This window comes from Euprymna scolopes, chromosome 27 (assembly GCF_053919585.1).
Source record: "Euprymna scolopes isolate OS-2025 chromosome 27, ASM5391958v1, whole genome shotgun sequence".
In the NCBI taxonomy this organism is placed as follows: domain Eukaryota; kingdom Metazoa; phylum Mollusca; class Cephalopoda; order Sepiida; family Sepiolidae; genus Euprymna; species Euprymna scolopes.
Genome location: NC_136508.1, coordinates 4297307 through 4315476, shown reverse-complemented (window position 1 = coordinate 4315476; position 18170 = coordinate 4297307). Strand labels below are relative to the sequence as shown.

The following is an 18170-nucleotide window of genomic DNA, read 5'->3' as shown; positions in this document are numbered from 1 at the left end:
AACATCATTAAATTATATACACTTTTGTCATTTATATATATATATATATATATATATATATATATGCGTGTGTGTACTATCTAAATGTTCCCACGTACAAAAAATTTCTTTCACTAAATAATTATTCACATGCAGTATACGTTGTTCAACAAATAGAGTTTTCAGCATAATCGTGAAACCGAAGATGCATGATGCATAATTAAACGAATGTCCAGTGTACTTAAATTAAATAGAAAAGGATCGTTCAAAAGGAAAATTTTATTGGTTTGTCTCAAAATGAATTGAAGTGATATGAAAACAGAATGCTACCATAAATTGCGGTTTGTCATATAAGTATTCTTTCAAATGTAAAACTTGCTTATCTTGTTGAAGAGCACGACTATTTGCAATTCTTTTTTATTGAAATACAATGACTCACCTCTTTCTTGGCCTTTTGGTTAAGATCAAGGTGTAGTATCTGTTCTTTAGATGCTGCACTTCATTTGCTTGTTCTCTTTCGGTGGAGGAGAAATCCTTCACGACTGAGACAATTTTTATTTTTGTACCTTTTCTCCACGTTAAAAAACGACCCTGGTGTCTAACTCTGTCCCGTGGGGAGGCATAGTAAATAGGTACAATGACTCACCTCAGCTTCTCATGCCTAATCATAACATAGGTTGTTTCTCAAAGGTTTACATCCAAAATAGACGCAAGAAAGATAAAATTTAAGTTCATAAATACATGAATTTATTAAATAGACGATGCAATTTTCTATACTCTCTGATCCATTCGGGTGAAATAAGAAAAATATTTACTCATGGAACGCCTACCACACACACACACACACACACACACACACACACACACACACACACACACACACACACACATATATATATATATATATATATGTATATATATATATTGTATGTATATATATAATTTATGTAGTCATATAATGACTAGATCACTCTGACTGACGTTAAAAATCATTTAAAAATTAAATGTTTAATTTCATCTGTATCTCTCGCGGGTGCCGGTAACCGAATGGTTTGGATTGTTGCTAATGAAGTCAGACATGACTTTTGCTGCCGGGGGTCGAATCTCTCGATTGGCATTAACCGTGACACCCTGCACTGATGATTCCCGAAAGGATGAAACACTTGTGTCTGTAGATATTTAATTATTAAAGTATATATATATATATATACTAGCAGTTTGATGCCCGGTTGAAGCATGTCCCTCTAATCATAAAAAATTAAACTATAGTTGGTGGTGGTGGACTATTCCCAACGCCATAATAGGTTTAGAAATAGAAACTCCTTACCTCCTAATGTTAAGAACGTCGTATTGAATAGACACAACCAACCTCGCCAGCTTCAGGAATAAATATTACATTTTCTGAGGCGGGGGACTGTCCGAGTATTTGCCTGAAGTGCACCTTTGATATATGTTTTCAGCATACCCACTTGAAACAGCAACAAACCAAAAAACAATTGGGGACAAGTGGCAGTGTCTTGCAGAGAGGAGTGCACTTTTATCCCACTTAGTTGCTGGTAAGGTAAAGCAGTACTCAAAATATTAATGCTTGAGTAATGTCGTAAAAGATTCTTGAAAATAGAAATAGATAAAAATATACTATAGTAAAAAATATATATAAACAAATAAATATCTTCGTAGGCAATGTAATAAAAAGGAAATGTGTATTTACAGACGTAAATTATTTGACAGACTAAAGAAGTAAAAAAACGCGTAAATTTAGTAAAATACAAACATTACTAAAAGTATTGAAAAATGATAATGTATCTGGACGTAAGTAAGACTTGAAATATAAAATTGTGTAATATCCCAAATATTTTATCTTATAATTTCGGAAGTGAACAAAATTATATTTTTTTATGTTATTTTTCTAGCTTAATCACCACAATCTAGGCTCAGTGCCACTTTGATGTCGGTGACTACTACAACTCTCTATAAATATGAGATTCGGTTGATGTTTATGAAATCCCTCTATAAATTCCACAATGTACATGTTTTTCTTTTTTCACGTTAATCTAATCGATAAAAAAGTAAAATTGCAAAACAAAAAATATTTTCTCTGACTTTAATCCTCGTGAATCAGTTTTCCATCAAAACGTTCTACTGAATTAAATACTTTGTGACCTCACGGAGAAAATATTGCCTCAATATGTTTCTTGGTGATGATCACAAAGTATTCAATAAAGTAGAACTTTCATGAGTAAATAATGTAAATCCAAATAATGTAACTTGAATGTGTAAATTTTTAGTCGAGGTTATGGTTAAAATTTGTAAACACCAGTCTGTAAAATTAAGAAAAATCGATGATAGTAAAGTATAAATGATTTTAAAAAGATTAGTTAATGTTAGATTTGGTTAATTTGGGACGCGGTTACCGGATATGACCATAAGAAAGATGATACTTTTTTGTTGTTTTTTTAATATAAGAATCTGTAAATATTGTTAATCAAATAATGCGTGCGTGCATGTTTATATTTTAACCAAGTGTTACGGTTATTCTTTTAACATCATAAACTATAGGAAAAAAACACAATAGTAAAGTATAAATGATTTTTAAAAAATCACTTCATGTAAGCATCGGTTAATTCGAGATGCCGAAACCGGATGTGATATGAAGAAAGTTGCGACGTATGTTTTCGATGGAAGAATGTAAATAATGCCAACCCAAATAATGCGTAATGGCATCTTAAACTTGTAAGTTAATGTTATGGTTAATTGTTTTGTAAAAATCAGTCTATAAAATAAAGTAAATCGATAGTAGTAAAGTATAAAAGATGTAAAACAACACGTTACGATTGATCAACCATATTGAATTAGGGCCGCAAAGTTCATTTTTGTATGTCTGTGTACGATCCAAAATAAGAGAATTTCATGGTCGCGGACAATGAGAACCGGCGGAATGTTATTGGGGAGAAATCATTATTTTCGAATAGTGAAATGCAGTGTTAGGTGTAAATATTTGAGTGTAATATTCAGTTAATTATGGGTGTCAGGTCAGTGTACTTATAATGGTTATATATTTATCCGGTCCTCACTGAAAGAGTGAGAGGACTTTTAAGATAAAGGGGGAAAACCGAACTACTTCATCTATATAGATATTGTGGTGGTGTCGCTCTTAAAAATTGAAAAGATACAAGACTACGCAGGGGATCACTGTAACTCGTTGTAAAGCGCACCGGAAAGTTATAATGAGGCGATTAATTCAGAAAATCGCAAAAAATGGAAACTAGCTATGATATCCGAATTGAAAGCTTTTTTCTGAAAATAACACATACGAAATAGTGGCAAAAGCAACAGATAAAAATATAATTTCTTCACGCTGGGTTTTTTCGAAAAAATCACAGCTTCTGACAGTGAAACTTTTAAAGCAAGATTTGTTGCAAAAGGATGTTCACAAATTCTTGGAGTGGAATATTTTGCAACATTTTCACCAACGAAAAATTTAACGAAAATTAGAATTTTATACAACTTGCCGCTCAATAGTAAAATCACATAAAATGGATGTAAAAATGCTCTTTTAATCTCCTATTGACTGTGAAATCTATATTTATCCTCCAGTTGGATTAAAAATTAAAAATAAAATTTGCGTGTGGAAACTGAAAAAATCGTTATATGGACTAAAACAACGTGCTCACAATTGAAATTTAACACTCCATAATTATTTAATAGAACAGGAATCCAAGCACTGTTCCCGGCACGACGTTAAATTTCGACCATTTTTATTTTACTAACCAAATTAACCAACTAATATTTAATAGAATGTTTCCAGGGTTATTTTAAATGTTTACTGTTTGTGTGTGTATACATTTATGTGAATTTGAAAAGGATTATATATATATATATATATATATATATATATATATATATATATATATATATATATTTGAAAACTGTTTATTTTTATATGTATAAAAAACATCATGTGATTTATACAAAAATAGGAAATGGCTTCTTTTTGCACACCAATATATTAATTCATTTTTGGCCAAAAGGATAAAAGCTCTAAAACAAAACAACCCCCCCAAAAGTTATTTTATTTGTTCATTTATTTTTATTTTCCCAAGTCAAACAAAATTGAATCCCAATGATTTCGACGATCGTTTTTATAACCACCGGCTTTGCTAACAAGCCAATCTTCCAAAGTTACTATAAAAATTGTTCAATTTTGAATTCAATCACTTCGTCGTAAACTACGTCACGGACCGCATTTGATTCTTGGCCGCCATCTTTGTTATGAATAATGACTTTACACTCAGTATCGGGACTGCAATGTGTCTTGTCTGCCATCTTTTTTACTGGAAATTACTTTACACTCAGTATCGGGACTGCAATGTGTCTTGTCTGTCATCTTTTTTACTGGAAATTACTTTACACTCAGTATCGGGACTGCACTTCTTCTTCATCTCCATATTTGCTCAACATAATGTCTCAACATTTTACAAATTTCAATAAAAAACTTTAGTTTAGTTGTAACCCTTATATTTAGAAAGTATTTTATCATATAAATGTTTTCACAATGCACGACTATGACCATATGGTGTTTCTTTATTAAATCTAAAGCTGATAATATATAAGAGTGAGGAAAAGTTTAATCTGCTAAAAACTTATATCTTTACAGTGTATTGCTAATCTAAATGTTAATGTTTAAAAATACGGGAGCTACTCCGGTTTTTGAGAAAGAGAAATATTCAGATAAACTGATACCATTTTAACTTAGAAAAATACTTCAAGTCAACCACTTAACAAGACGACCTAATATATTTGTATGAAACAAAAGTTATGTTTAGTTTTTAAAATAATAATTACATAAAACATTCAAGTAAGAGAAACTTACTCTATTGTCAGAACGATTTCTTTGTTAATATTAATTATAGAAAATTATAGAGTAAGTTTTGAATCACTGATCTAAAATGGTCAAATAATATAATTATTGAATTTATTATGAACGCTTGTTTGTACTTTTTAACTATTTTGCAATTTATTATTTTCAACCAGATATTGTATTTTAAGAATTGATACACTTTACAAATTTAAAAATTCAAATTAACATTTGCATGCGTTATAATATCATTTTCTTAATTTGACTTACTGTTTTAATGTACAGTTAATAACATTATTTGCATATGCATATGTATATATATATGCATATCTATCTATCTATCTATCTCTCTCTCTCTCTCTATATATATATATATATATATATATATATATATATATATATATATTTAACAAACCCACCTATGTCAAGGTAGCCTACATCTGAAAATTCAAGTGTTTAGACCCAAACTTGGCGGAGGAGTTTGGTAGAATCTGCAGAGGTAAACTCTTTCCACTTTAACTTCTTAGCAGCCACACTTTCTCTCAAAACCGATTAAAACGCTTACTGCCTGTCTTATTTGTAATTCCAAATGGTTATATCCAAAATTAGTTGAATAGTTATCTAGAGACCGCAAAGATCAAATCTTTTCAAATATGACCTCTTGACAGTCAGATTTTTAGCCAAAACGGATTAAAAACTTCCCCTATGTCTGAATGCACTTAATGTAAAATTTTAAATATTTAGACTTAAAATTGGCTGAGTAATTTGGTAGAGACAATAAAAGTCATTTTTTTCTTTTACCACAATTTTGATCACGTTACGTTTATTGTATTGGGCTCTAATCATATCAAAAGTTGATCCATGTCCAAGTAACCTACATCTAAAATTTCGAGTGTTTAAATCCAAAATTTGCGGAGGAGATTGATAGAGTTTTCAAAGGTCAAATCGTTGAACATTGACCTATTTACAGCCAAATTTCTGGTAGAAAACCGATTAAAAATGTTTCTCAAATCTTTGTACCCCTTATATAAAATCTCAAGTCTGCTGACTGATAATTGACAGTCGTTTTGTTGGAAAATGTACAAACATACACACACGCAGACAAACAATTAAACTTTTATAGATATATAGATTGAAAAATGATTTTTTGCATACGTAACAATTTGAAATCAGTTTTTGTTTTAATATTTTACTTGGGTGAAAAAGGTATTTGAAAAAAATGATTAAGACTATAAAAATAAACAAAACACAATTTAATCTACTCTTGCGTTTGTCCCTCTGAATTTTACTTCTTATTTTCTTTTGTGTCTATATTTTACTTCTCCATCTCTCTTCTAGCTATCATATATATTCTACCTAACGTATTGATCACTGTTTAGTTCAATATTGAAAATGATATCTACCATTACTTTCACTTTCACTACAAAAAAATATTTTGAAGGTCAATTTATTTTTTGCAAAAGTCCATTAAACATACAACGTGCAGTCACCAGTTATCTAAAATTGTTCAAATGCTTAAAAATCATTTTCATATCAGCATGTGAACGTACTTATAAGGAATACAAATCTTTACGTGCGAAAATATGTAGAGCAAATCAATTTGAATTCCTATCATCATCTAATCGACAAATATTAGAAAATTTATGTACATACAATCATATTGTTTTTATTTGACGGTGTTTATTTTACTCCATATGCTTTATTCATAGTCCTTGAAAATGAATAATAGATTGCTAATAAAATAAATAATTACATACAACTGAACTTATACATTATATATATATATATATGTATAAATATATGTATAAATTTATTTTTATAAATATTTTTATACACACAGACCTATATATATATATATATATATATATATATATATATATATATAAAATAGATTCCATTTCAATTAAGAGATTTTTTTCTTTTTTTTTTACAAGGTGCATGTCACTAAGAAGGTTATTTTTTGCTGAGGTGGTTGACTATTTCTCTATTTAATATGGATTCCAGCAACTTATTCAGGAGACTTATTGGTCTCTACTGAGAGGGAGATGACTTTTCACGTGAATTCTTAAATAAAGGGCATAATGATGAGGTTTTCCAGGGTGCTGGGAAGAACTTCTCCTTAAGGCAACGCTTAAACCGTTTCGTAAGTATGGGAGCAAGTTCAGGTTGAAGGTTTTTAAGACTATAATTGAGATGCCGTCAAGACCAGTTGCTTTACTGAAATCAAGGTTCTTGATTAGCTCGGCGACCTCATGCACAGATATTTGTATGTTACCTTGCCTGTTCTGTGTTATAGAAGGAAATATGGGGAGTTGATGGCCTTCATCGCATGGGGGAAATTAGCTGCAAAGATCTTGGCAAATAGTTTGGCCTTGCCTGATGCTGACGAGATGACCTCAGGTCCATTAATAATGGTTGAGATTGAACGCACACTTCTGTTCATGATCCTATTTGTTCTTTGCCAAAATTGGTGGGAACCAAGCCGCTAATCAGCTACTTTGGATTTAACAGACTGAGCATATAGCCTTCTTGCATTTTTATTACTCTTTTACAGTGGGCGCTGACGTTTCTGAAAGCAGCTTTAGTCTCAGTTCATCTATTACGTTGGTAGCTATGGAAAAAGTGATTTCTGTGCGCGATGGCAGCAGCACATTCTGGGGAGAACCGTGGCTGGCTATTGGGGTGTTGTTGGAGTTTTTTTTATTAGATGATATGAATCGGTCTATGCCTTCAATTAGCCATTCGGTCAGGTCTAATACTATAGAGGACACATCCTTTTTAAACATGGAATGCAGAGGTAGATCAGATATGAATGTACGGGAGCTATTCCAGTCAGCCATAGAGTATCGGTATACAGTACGGTGGAGGGGTACGTCTGGAGACTTATTACATTTCATTTTTATCTTAACTGATACGACGGAGTGGTCGGAGGATCCTAGAGGAGAAAGAACGGAACATGAACATAGCTCAGGGGAAGTGGAGAGAAAAATGTCTAGAAAGTTTGCATATTGACCTGTAGTATCGGGCACACGGGTGGACTCGCGAACAATCTGAGTGAGGTCATAAGCAATGGCTAAATCATGACATAACCTCCCCTCGTCGTCTGTCTTATTTGAGTGGGTCAGCCATTCGACGTTATGGACGTTAAAGTCACCACATATGTGGATGTTAGCCGAGGGATGTGCAGAAAGGATGTGGTCAATTTTCTCAGATATAATCTTAAAGATAGTAACGCCGCTGTTATGGGGCCGATAGAGGGCAAATATAAATGTAATCGTGTGAGAAAGTGCAACCCGGAAGCACATATAAGGTAAATTAGGATCTTCTCTAGAGATATGTGCCTACATTAAATATGGCTTCACATGTGTAGCCATCTTTAATGTAGGCACATATTCCATGCCCATGGAGGTCTTGGGGGTCAGATTTAGATGTTAAATTAAAGTATCCATTCATTATGAACTCATCTAGATAAGTAGTCGGCCCTATTTCAGTGTCGCTTAGAAAGAATACGTCCGGTTTCGTCTCCTGTAATTGTAAATGTTACACAAATTAATCATTTAAACATATTTAACAAATGTAATTGGTCATTTATAAATGATCTGAATTTCTTAAAAAAACATTCATAGTAGTGAAGACAAAGTATACATACATATACTTTAGACAAATTACCGTTTTAAGATGTAAATGATATAAACTGAAATTCATATTTTAAATCTCAGTAACTACTTCTGAACATTTGTACCTCGATATCTATCTACCCTAAGTAAAGCATTACTATTGGTGCCGTAATATTTTATGTATAATCTATATATCTATCTGATAATTCAAACTTCTTTATCCGTATTAAAAATCGAAAATTTAAAACATGCTTCTGTTAAATCCGTGTGTATCTTTTAAACTACAATGTAAGTTTTTGTGCATCGTTCATACGTAAATGCTAAGTTCTACTTTCGTATATGTAAGATAAATTAAACAGATATTGATAAGTATTGTCGTGTTTATATTGTCTGCCTTTAGAATGCATGCCGCTATACAAGATCCGTACTATTATGTGGACTCAAACACTACATATTTCGAGTAAAGTAAAAGTGCTAATATAGTACCAGAATATTATGGCATTAATTTTGCATCAAGAACATTCGCTCACTCCGTTTGTCCGATTTTTTTTTACAGACCAATCTCGAATTTCAACAACTATATGGCTAGATTTAAAATATGTTTACAAGAAAGATAAAGCGATCCATACTACTTTCATCACGCGGATTTCTGCAACTAACATTTTGTACATGTTGCCCGTTTTAATTTATGTACACAGTTTACGAATCACAATAGTTTCGTGAATAAATCACCCACCATTTTCATTATTAAAAAAATGTAGCGACTTTGTTGGATGAGCAATAGCAATTCGTTTGATGATACCTTTATATATATATATATATATATATATATATATATATATATATATATATATATATATATATATATCGGTAAGAGCAGAAGATATAAAACACCCTCGTAGAGATAAGTATATTGCTTCTCCATTAAAGCCCGAATTGATGTTTTGTCTTTGCAGAAATAAAAGAATATCTTCTTTTTAGTAATATATGGCTAATCTTCATATATAAAAGCGAACTCGGATAGCCACTATGTTTACAAGTTTTTATTAATTAGTTAGATAATGGTGCCGTCCATAATTAATTCTGTTGCAACATTTGTGGCGATGTAGCACAATATACACTGCTTAGACATAATAACATCGACTTTTCTATAGTGGTTTAATAAGTAAAATGAATATGCACGTTAGTTATAAGTTAGGAGGTATTAGAGTATCTCACTACTATTCTGATCGGGCAATATAAGTAAAAAACTTGATAGATATACTCTTGAATTTTAATATATATTTATATATAGAAATATACATATATATATATATATATATATATATATATATATATATATGTATGTGTGTGTGTATATATATTCATACAGTTATTCATTTATTTACATATATAACATTATTTTAAAATGAGGACAGCCCTATTTTTACTAATAACGACGATAGATGGCCGAGAGTGTCAACGCGTTATCAAACTACTTATTATGCTTTGAAAGATGATATAATGTGGTTTGTGAGTTATTACGAGGAAAAAATTATATTCCCAGCGAAATAAAATATAAAGGTTGCTGAAAATCTCTTGATGAGTGACAGGTGTCTTATGTCAAAGGTAAAACCACCTTGCAGATAACGGCTAAAATAATTTTGATGGCGAATGAAAGAGTGAAAATAATATTTGATACTGAACAGTAAATTGTGGGAAACGTAAAAAAACAAAAAAACAGCGAGTGACTGCATTAAACACGAAAACCTTTTAATTGTAAAGATCTGTGTTCAATCCATACACAGAGAAGTGCATTTTATGTTTTCCATGTTTTTACACACGAATTAATTTCAGCAAACAATATTCAAGAAAGAATTATACGATATCAATGAATCTAAGTGTAATATGAAAAAATACACTTTGTTTGTCGTATGACAATATACTTAATGCTGGTGACAAATGGAATATGCGATTCCCTCATTTTGACTGTCACATTTGGACCGGTGCATCTGCTACTTGTCTCCCACTTCTTGACACGGTTTTAAAAAGAATCGCCAACCTGATAGGTCCTGAACTGTCATCTAGGCTTCAACTACTGTCCCGTGGACGAAAAGTTGCATCCCTCTGCTTGTTTTATACGTACTTTAATGGTGATTGCTCTTACGAATTAAAACACTTGTATCCCCTCGAAGAGAATCCCCGATAAACCTGACAAGCAGCTAAATCCCACACCTTCTCTATTGAGATTCCCAGGTGTAAGAAAGCCTTTTACTCCAATAGTTTCTTCGCCAGAACTGCTAGACTTTAAAACTCCCTTCCGGGATTCTGCTATCCCAAGTGTACTGACATGCAGAAGTTAAAATGTAATGTTAACAGACATGATGTTACTCATCTCCCTTCATAATACCCCTGGCACATATTCCCGATAGTAGCCCCCTACTTAAAAGTGGTACTGTGCCTTGTTTGGGGTGAATATTGAATGAAAAAATTTAAAAAAACATGATTTATATATGCATATTTTCGTGAAAAGGTTATAGTAAACTCAGCTTCTTTCTTTCTCTCTCTTTCTCTCTCTCTCTCTCTCTCTCTCTCTCTGTGTGTATATATATATATATATATATGCATGTGTGCGTGGATATATATTTGTTCAAAGAATGTTCGCCTATTAAACTACTATTTCAGTTTTTATTCTAAAGACATGAAACTTAATATATAAGGTATTCGAACCCAAACTAAATAGATATTTGGGTTTTAGCTTGGGGAAAACCGGTGCAAAGTTTGAAAATAAAAAAAGTACAAATTGCCAGGTGAAAATTTATTTACGAATATGCATGCTTAATATAATAGCAATTCGTTCATATTTTACTTTTTACCTTTGCAAACATGTCTTCGTCCCTCAGGCATAAACGTCAAAGGAAAAAGTAATCGTAAGCTAAAGGTTTTAGCTTCGATCTTCGATGGTGGCGCATGATTCATTTTTTTTTTAACTTCTTAAATCATTAGTATATATTGGGTCCAATATAATCTATATATATAAAAGCGAAAATGTGTGTATGTATGTATGTACGCTTTTCCTCGATGTCCACAAAAAGCTTCTTTCATAGAAGCGCTTGCTCGGTTCACAACTTCTTAAAACTTTTTATATCATATATAAATTGTAATATCTCACACTTAACCACAGAGCTCGCCTGTCTATTTAATCTTATTGACTTTCAAACGTTATTTATTCCACATTTCCCGCATCGGCACGCGTTACATTCGGTTTTCGGTATAAACAAAAAGCGAAACTCGAGACTCTAATAACAGGCCCAGAGCCAGTGAACGTTTGGTCAATGTCGACTTCGTCATATCAGACGGGGTAGCGGGTTTTTAAAAACAAACAAACCGATTTATTGACCTCATTAAAAACTGTCCCGCACAAAATGCTGACTGCTGAATACCTATCGCCGTCACGTCAATCAAAAACGCGCACCTGTTTTTTTTTCACACTTTACTATTTTCCAACTGCGCGTCGTCAAGGCTTTGTTTTTTTTTCACGGGCACCTGTTTTTTTTCACACACACCTGCAAACACCCGGGAACGCCGGGTACCCCTCGCTAGTATCATAATGAATGCAAAATTCCGGGCGGTCTGTTTGTTTAACATAAAACATGCCATCATGTTTCATTTAAACAGCAAAACAAAGTGTGTATAAATGATATTAAGTAAGTTGTTGATTTGTATAGTATGGTTTAAAGGACTTATGCTCTGATAAAATAAACATTGAAAACGTCTTTATTATATAAATAATTTATTTGTTTGCTGACAGTTTTATGTTATCTGAAGAAAAATCACATCAGATCAGTAAATTAGTTTTATGATAATTATCTTTTAGAAAAAGTAAACATTGGCTACGGACATTATTTGAATGTCTGAAAACAAAATCGAATATTATTGCCTCTGATTTAATTTAAGAAAAGATTAGAAAATCAAAGAGTAAATCACTTTATTTTAAACGAATTAGTGAAGACGAAAACACGTCTTTGAAAAATCGCATCACTATATTGGGTACACTATACGTTCAGAAGCAAACGTATTTCCCAAAATGACAGAGGAGTTAAATGATGGAAAAGAAAAATTAAAATTTATCATAAACCATCAATGTAGTACGTTTGAGAAATTATTTTAATGGTACACTGACTACTCAAATTTCTTTTTAAAGTGTCCCGTTAATTGAAGTAAATTTGTACAAGAGTTTTCACTTAATTTTTATCCAATCTGTTAGACACGTTTTCCTGTTTTAATATCAATAGTTAACAAACTGGAACAATTTATTTTAATACAATTCCAGATAATTCCTTTTTTTATATTTTAACCTTTATTTTTTTAAAACTCTCTATTCATAGTACTCAGCCGTCATCCCTCGGCCTTAGCAAATTCGCATGTCTATTTCGACATTTTGAACAACATCTGCACCACCATATGATTGTTGTAAAAGACAGGATCTTTTTAAATTAATAAATAATAAGTGCGAATTAATACTTGCAGAATTATTATAAATGACAGGTGTATGTTTTAAAAAGCCACGTACACTTTTGATTATTAATGAGAATATACTCAGATCAGTCCTCAATAAGGAAATGTGATATTAGGTAATTTTCTTTTAATTCGATTACAACAATAATTGATGACGTCGCGTCTCTTAATATCTAAATAATATTTTCCATCGATATCAGAAATCTTGGCAGAAAGAAATAATTCATCAGAAAAATGGAAAGTACGGTATTAAGGAAAACAGTTTTTTCAGTACGTATTCCAATTATATGATCCGCATTTTACACGATGTTTACATGAATAAATTATCAAAATTTGGTCGTTTCTATGATGCACTATGATCTTTCGCCAGAGAAACTTATTTTTCGTAACTATACATTTGTGAGAACCTTATTTACGTTTTATAAATGAATGTATTTATAAAATTTATTAAAAGGGTGTTATTATCTTACAACCTTGGCGATTATATTCGTATATTAATAATAAAGTAAATAAAAATTATATCATCTTTACCGAAAACTTATATTAGGGGTAAAACGCAGATTACAATGCCGATATTCGTTGTGATTAAATAATATTCCCGTCCGAAGTTAGTCATTTCTTATTAGTAAAGTTCTGAAATTAACAGATTATTCAGTATGCAATGATATTGGGTAAATATATTTTAATTTATTCAAAATATTTTCCATATGATTGAGGTTTAATATTTTAAATTAATATCACGCTTGATATAGATCACATTCATTTACTTCAATTTAATCTACTATTGCATTGGAATTTATGCATGTTTCGCATATTTCCCGTGATATTAAATAGTATAATTTTATAGCTTCTTGTAAGTATTGTAGAATTTAATACGGAGTTTCAGTTTAAGAAAAGCTTTCCTCACTTCCATTATCCTTTTCCTTATTCACCTATATTTATATTTCCTTAAGAATTGTATTTACTACTATCTCAGAGCGGGAAATTTGGCACATTTATACGAAAGATATTTCAACCAGTATGCATCATTCTCATATGCGACCGTTTAAATTATGGTTGCAATCATTCAGTAATATATATTCTGTACGTGTATGTTTTTATTATAACACATTGTGTTTGGATCACTATTTTATATGGATTGGATAAAGTATGTTCATAATAGGAATATGTTTATAAATTATTTGTAACTGAAAACGCAGTTTGATAAACTACGGTAATACATTTGTGTGTAATTTACTTAATATTAGAATACATTCTACTAAAAAATGATTTATATACGTTTTGGATTTCGACCAGGTGTTCCATTGTATCTTTCCTCGGTCTCTGAAAGTTTGCAGTTTTTCCCAAAAATTTATCGAAGTATTTTAAATATAAAGAACGGCTGAGCAGTCAGTTACAAATGAATAGCTCTTTTCTCTATGTGATATATACCTTTTGTATGCTATCCACAGGTAAATAAGTCTGGAAAAGTTCCAGGAATATATCATGCCAATAAGTCCATACATTGCCAAAAAATAAAGATCAGGAGAAACCGAAGTGATACGTGGCTAAGATTTAGATAAGTTAGTTTCCTGATATAAGATACTATATTTAAAGTATAGAATATAAAGAGGATCCAAAATACATACATTATAGTTGAGAGATTAATTACTAATCATAAACCCCCCAAAGTGCATCAAATATTTACGATCCATATTTTAAAGATGAAACACACAATAATATTGATATTTCATTCTTGATAACAATCTAAAAAATATTTACTGCTTCTAATGCTTTCATTATCGTTATAATACGTTAGCATTGCTTAAAGTCTCAAAGGAGCATCTACACTATTACTTGTCCAGATTTACCAGATAATAACTTAATCATGTCTGTACTTTGTATCACATAAGCATGGCTTTATAAAATAGTCTTGGTTTTAATTATGAATAGGTTGTGACAATAGCATATGCTTTTCATTGCTCCGTCTCTCTAGTGTTTATCCGTTGATATTTCACATGTTTATGCATATACAATGATGTGGTCCTCGGTTGAAACTCTGTGTCTAACCTGTGTCAGTTATATACTCGAGGGTCAAAACTTTGAAAAGAATATTTTGGTGTCATAGCCTAACTTAAGAATACGGATCTCGCCTTTAATTCAATAGGCTTGTAATCGTTTTATCATTTATAATATATTTATCATGCTAAAATATGGGTTGAGATGTTTATTGTCATTTGTTTTATTGATTAACGTATGTTTCTATACCGAAAATTCGGACAATGTATATGAAATAAATGATTTCTTAATATAATAAATATTTCCTAACCTTTCATAAATACTTTCAATTTTAACATTACGACATCTTTTCTAAGATGTGAAACATATTACTAATTTTAAATTTCCGCTCGCACATCGAATTTGAAAGACTACTACAATCACCAAAAAACTGGGCTTCATTTCTCACTCCACGAGGGTCTCCGCTTTCCTGGGGTTAATACCATCCGAATATGAATAGAAAAAAAAACATTTTAATACGGACAGTCTTATGCCCTTCATAATGGTATTATTTATTATCAAAGATTCGAATATTATATATATATACATATATATATATATACATATATATATATACATATATATATATATATATTATCATTTAATGAATATTTTCTGAACATTTCTTGGTTTTCAAAAATTTTCAATTTTAATATTACAAAATATTTTGTAAGATGTGATCATCGTTACTAATTTATTGTTACTATTTTTAATCACGGGTTTCAAAAATATACAAATTGACGAAAGAAATGAACGATCCAATTCATAAGTAAACAAAAATTAATCATTATATTTTACGAAATATGATTTATATTGTTACTTACGCACGCAGAAACACAGGCACACACACACACACACACACACACACACACACACACACACACATATATATATATATATATATATATATATATATATATATATATATATACGTTGATTTTGTTGTTGACTTTTTAAAAGATATTAAGGACAGCGAGTGTGTGTTTTTAGGAAATCTCCCGTTTTTTTTATTTGGACGTAAACAAATAATATTTTATTTTTTTTATTTGGTATTTTAAAAAAAAACAGTAATCTACGTACATGCATGTTTCGAGGCACTACCCCTATTCAGCTTAGCTTGACTGTTACTAGGAATTCAACACCAGGCCGTATGAATTTCAGTCCAGCGTCTTAATCCATTCCGCTATGATGTCATAGACAATTTACTGTTTAGTTTTTATCGTTTATATATTTACGTAGATTTTGCTGTTGATTTTTTAAACATAACAAAGAAAAAGAATAGCTCGTGTCCAATCAGACATGCTTAAATAATGACTTCCGGATAGTATACACGAATTCAGACAGGATATATTTAAAAAAAAAAAAATAATAATTTATCATTAAAGGAATATTTTCTTAATATTTATTGGTTTTCATAAATTTTCACTTTAAACTTTACGAAATGTTTTTTAAGATGTGAAAGCCACTACTAATTTTAAATCTCCGCTCTACCTAACGTAAACGCATCGAAGTTGAACGACTACTATAATCGAAAGCAAAACCAGGCGTCATCTCTCTTCACGAGGGCTTAATACCATCAGAATATGAAGAGAAAACACATTTTAACACGGACCCTCGATAAAAATAGCTTTCTATACTGAAAATCTGGGCATTATATATATATATATATATATATATATATATATATATATATATATATATATATATATATATATATATATATAACATAATTTTATTATGTAATGAATATTTTCTTATGTTTCCTAGTTTCCAAAATGTTCAGTTTTAATGACAAATCGCGCAACAATTCTTTTCAAGTTTTGATCTGCGGTGTAAAGAGTTTGGAAGGTTCTACGGAAGGAACCCCTTGTAAAGAATGGAAGACCTTTAGAACATAGAAAAGTGATTGGATATGATGTGTGGTTTGAAGAAATAGAAATATATTTTAGAATAGTCGGATTAAGAAAAATGACAGCCATCATTTTTTCCAACAAGGCGCCCGGTCGGGCTATTCAATGGATTAATGTTACATAGTGAAAGTTTAGCATGGCTAGAATTAAAGCGGTTCTTAGAAGATTATTACAGGATTGTCTCAAATCCCGACAAGTATATAGTAAAATTAGTGAATTTGATGCAGGATAGAGCAGAAGACATTCAATACAACGTGTAAAGAATAGTGCGACGAACAGAATGCGCATATAGACGGATAGATGCAGGTAATGATTAATTAAAAAAACATTTTTCTATACGAGAAGGTAGAAGAGGTAAACATGACAGAAAGCCTTTGCAAAAGTAAAATGGAAGAACTGGCTTGACGCATATCATAAATATGAAACCAAACAAAGGAAAGTTGGTCACACAAGACGGCGAATTCAAGTTTAAGCCGTGAGTCCAGCAATTCCCCAAAATACGATGGTAGATGGACAAAATAAGAACCGAGTAGAAAATAAGTGTCCAGTATATAAAACTAGGGAGACAAAAAAATTGGTAGGCAGATCATAAGACGTTTATCTTGTGGGGAACGTTCGTACGATGTCTGACGAACAGAAAACAAATGTTATCGACGCACTTAAACGGTAACATGAGCGCAAAAATCCATTACAGTTTATGGGAAGAAAAAAATCATCGAACTCTAGTTGATACGAAGGCAACGTTTTTTTTTTTGTAATAATTAGTAGTGTTTTCAATGCACTGAGACAATGGCCTTAATTAAGAAACAAAGTAGTAAATTTAAGGACAGCAAATGGGTCTATTAAATATTTAATGTCTCGCCCGATTAAGGATAGGAATAGGAGGCCAGTCTTGTAGTAATATAATACCAGTATACAAGATAAGTGTATAAACAGTTAGAATTAAATATCTTCAGAGTGCACAGTGCGACAGACAGTGGTTTCACCCTAAGAACCAGTCACCCATAATTCCAAATGAAGTTTTTATATAGCGTAAGCATCGATAGGTCGAAAACTAATAGCCACATTATTGTGAATCTGATATTTTCTTTCTTTGCTTCCTATGTTGTTGGCATCAGTCTGTTGATGCAGAAAAGCGAGAGCTTTTATCGCCGTGATGTTTAGCGAGAGTATGAGCGGTGATCGTTTTCGCCAACGCAAATTTATTTTAGTTTGTGCAAAATGCAATATGTAACAATAATAGCATTCAACTTGCGAGAGAGAGAGAGAGAG

The 18170-nt window shown here is 31.3% G+C and overlaps 1 pseudogene; it reads left to right on the top strand.

Annotated features, from left to right (window-relative positions):
• The first annotated feature begins 416 nt into the window (after positions 1 to 416).
• On the top strand, positions 417 to 550 carry LOC145249154 (U2 spliceosomal RNA; annotated as a pseudogene).
• The last annotated feature ends 17620 nt before the right edge of the window (positions 551 to 18170 follow it).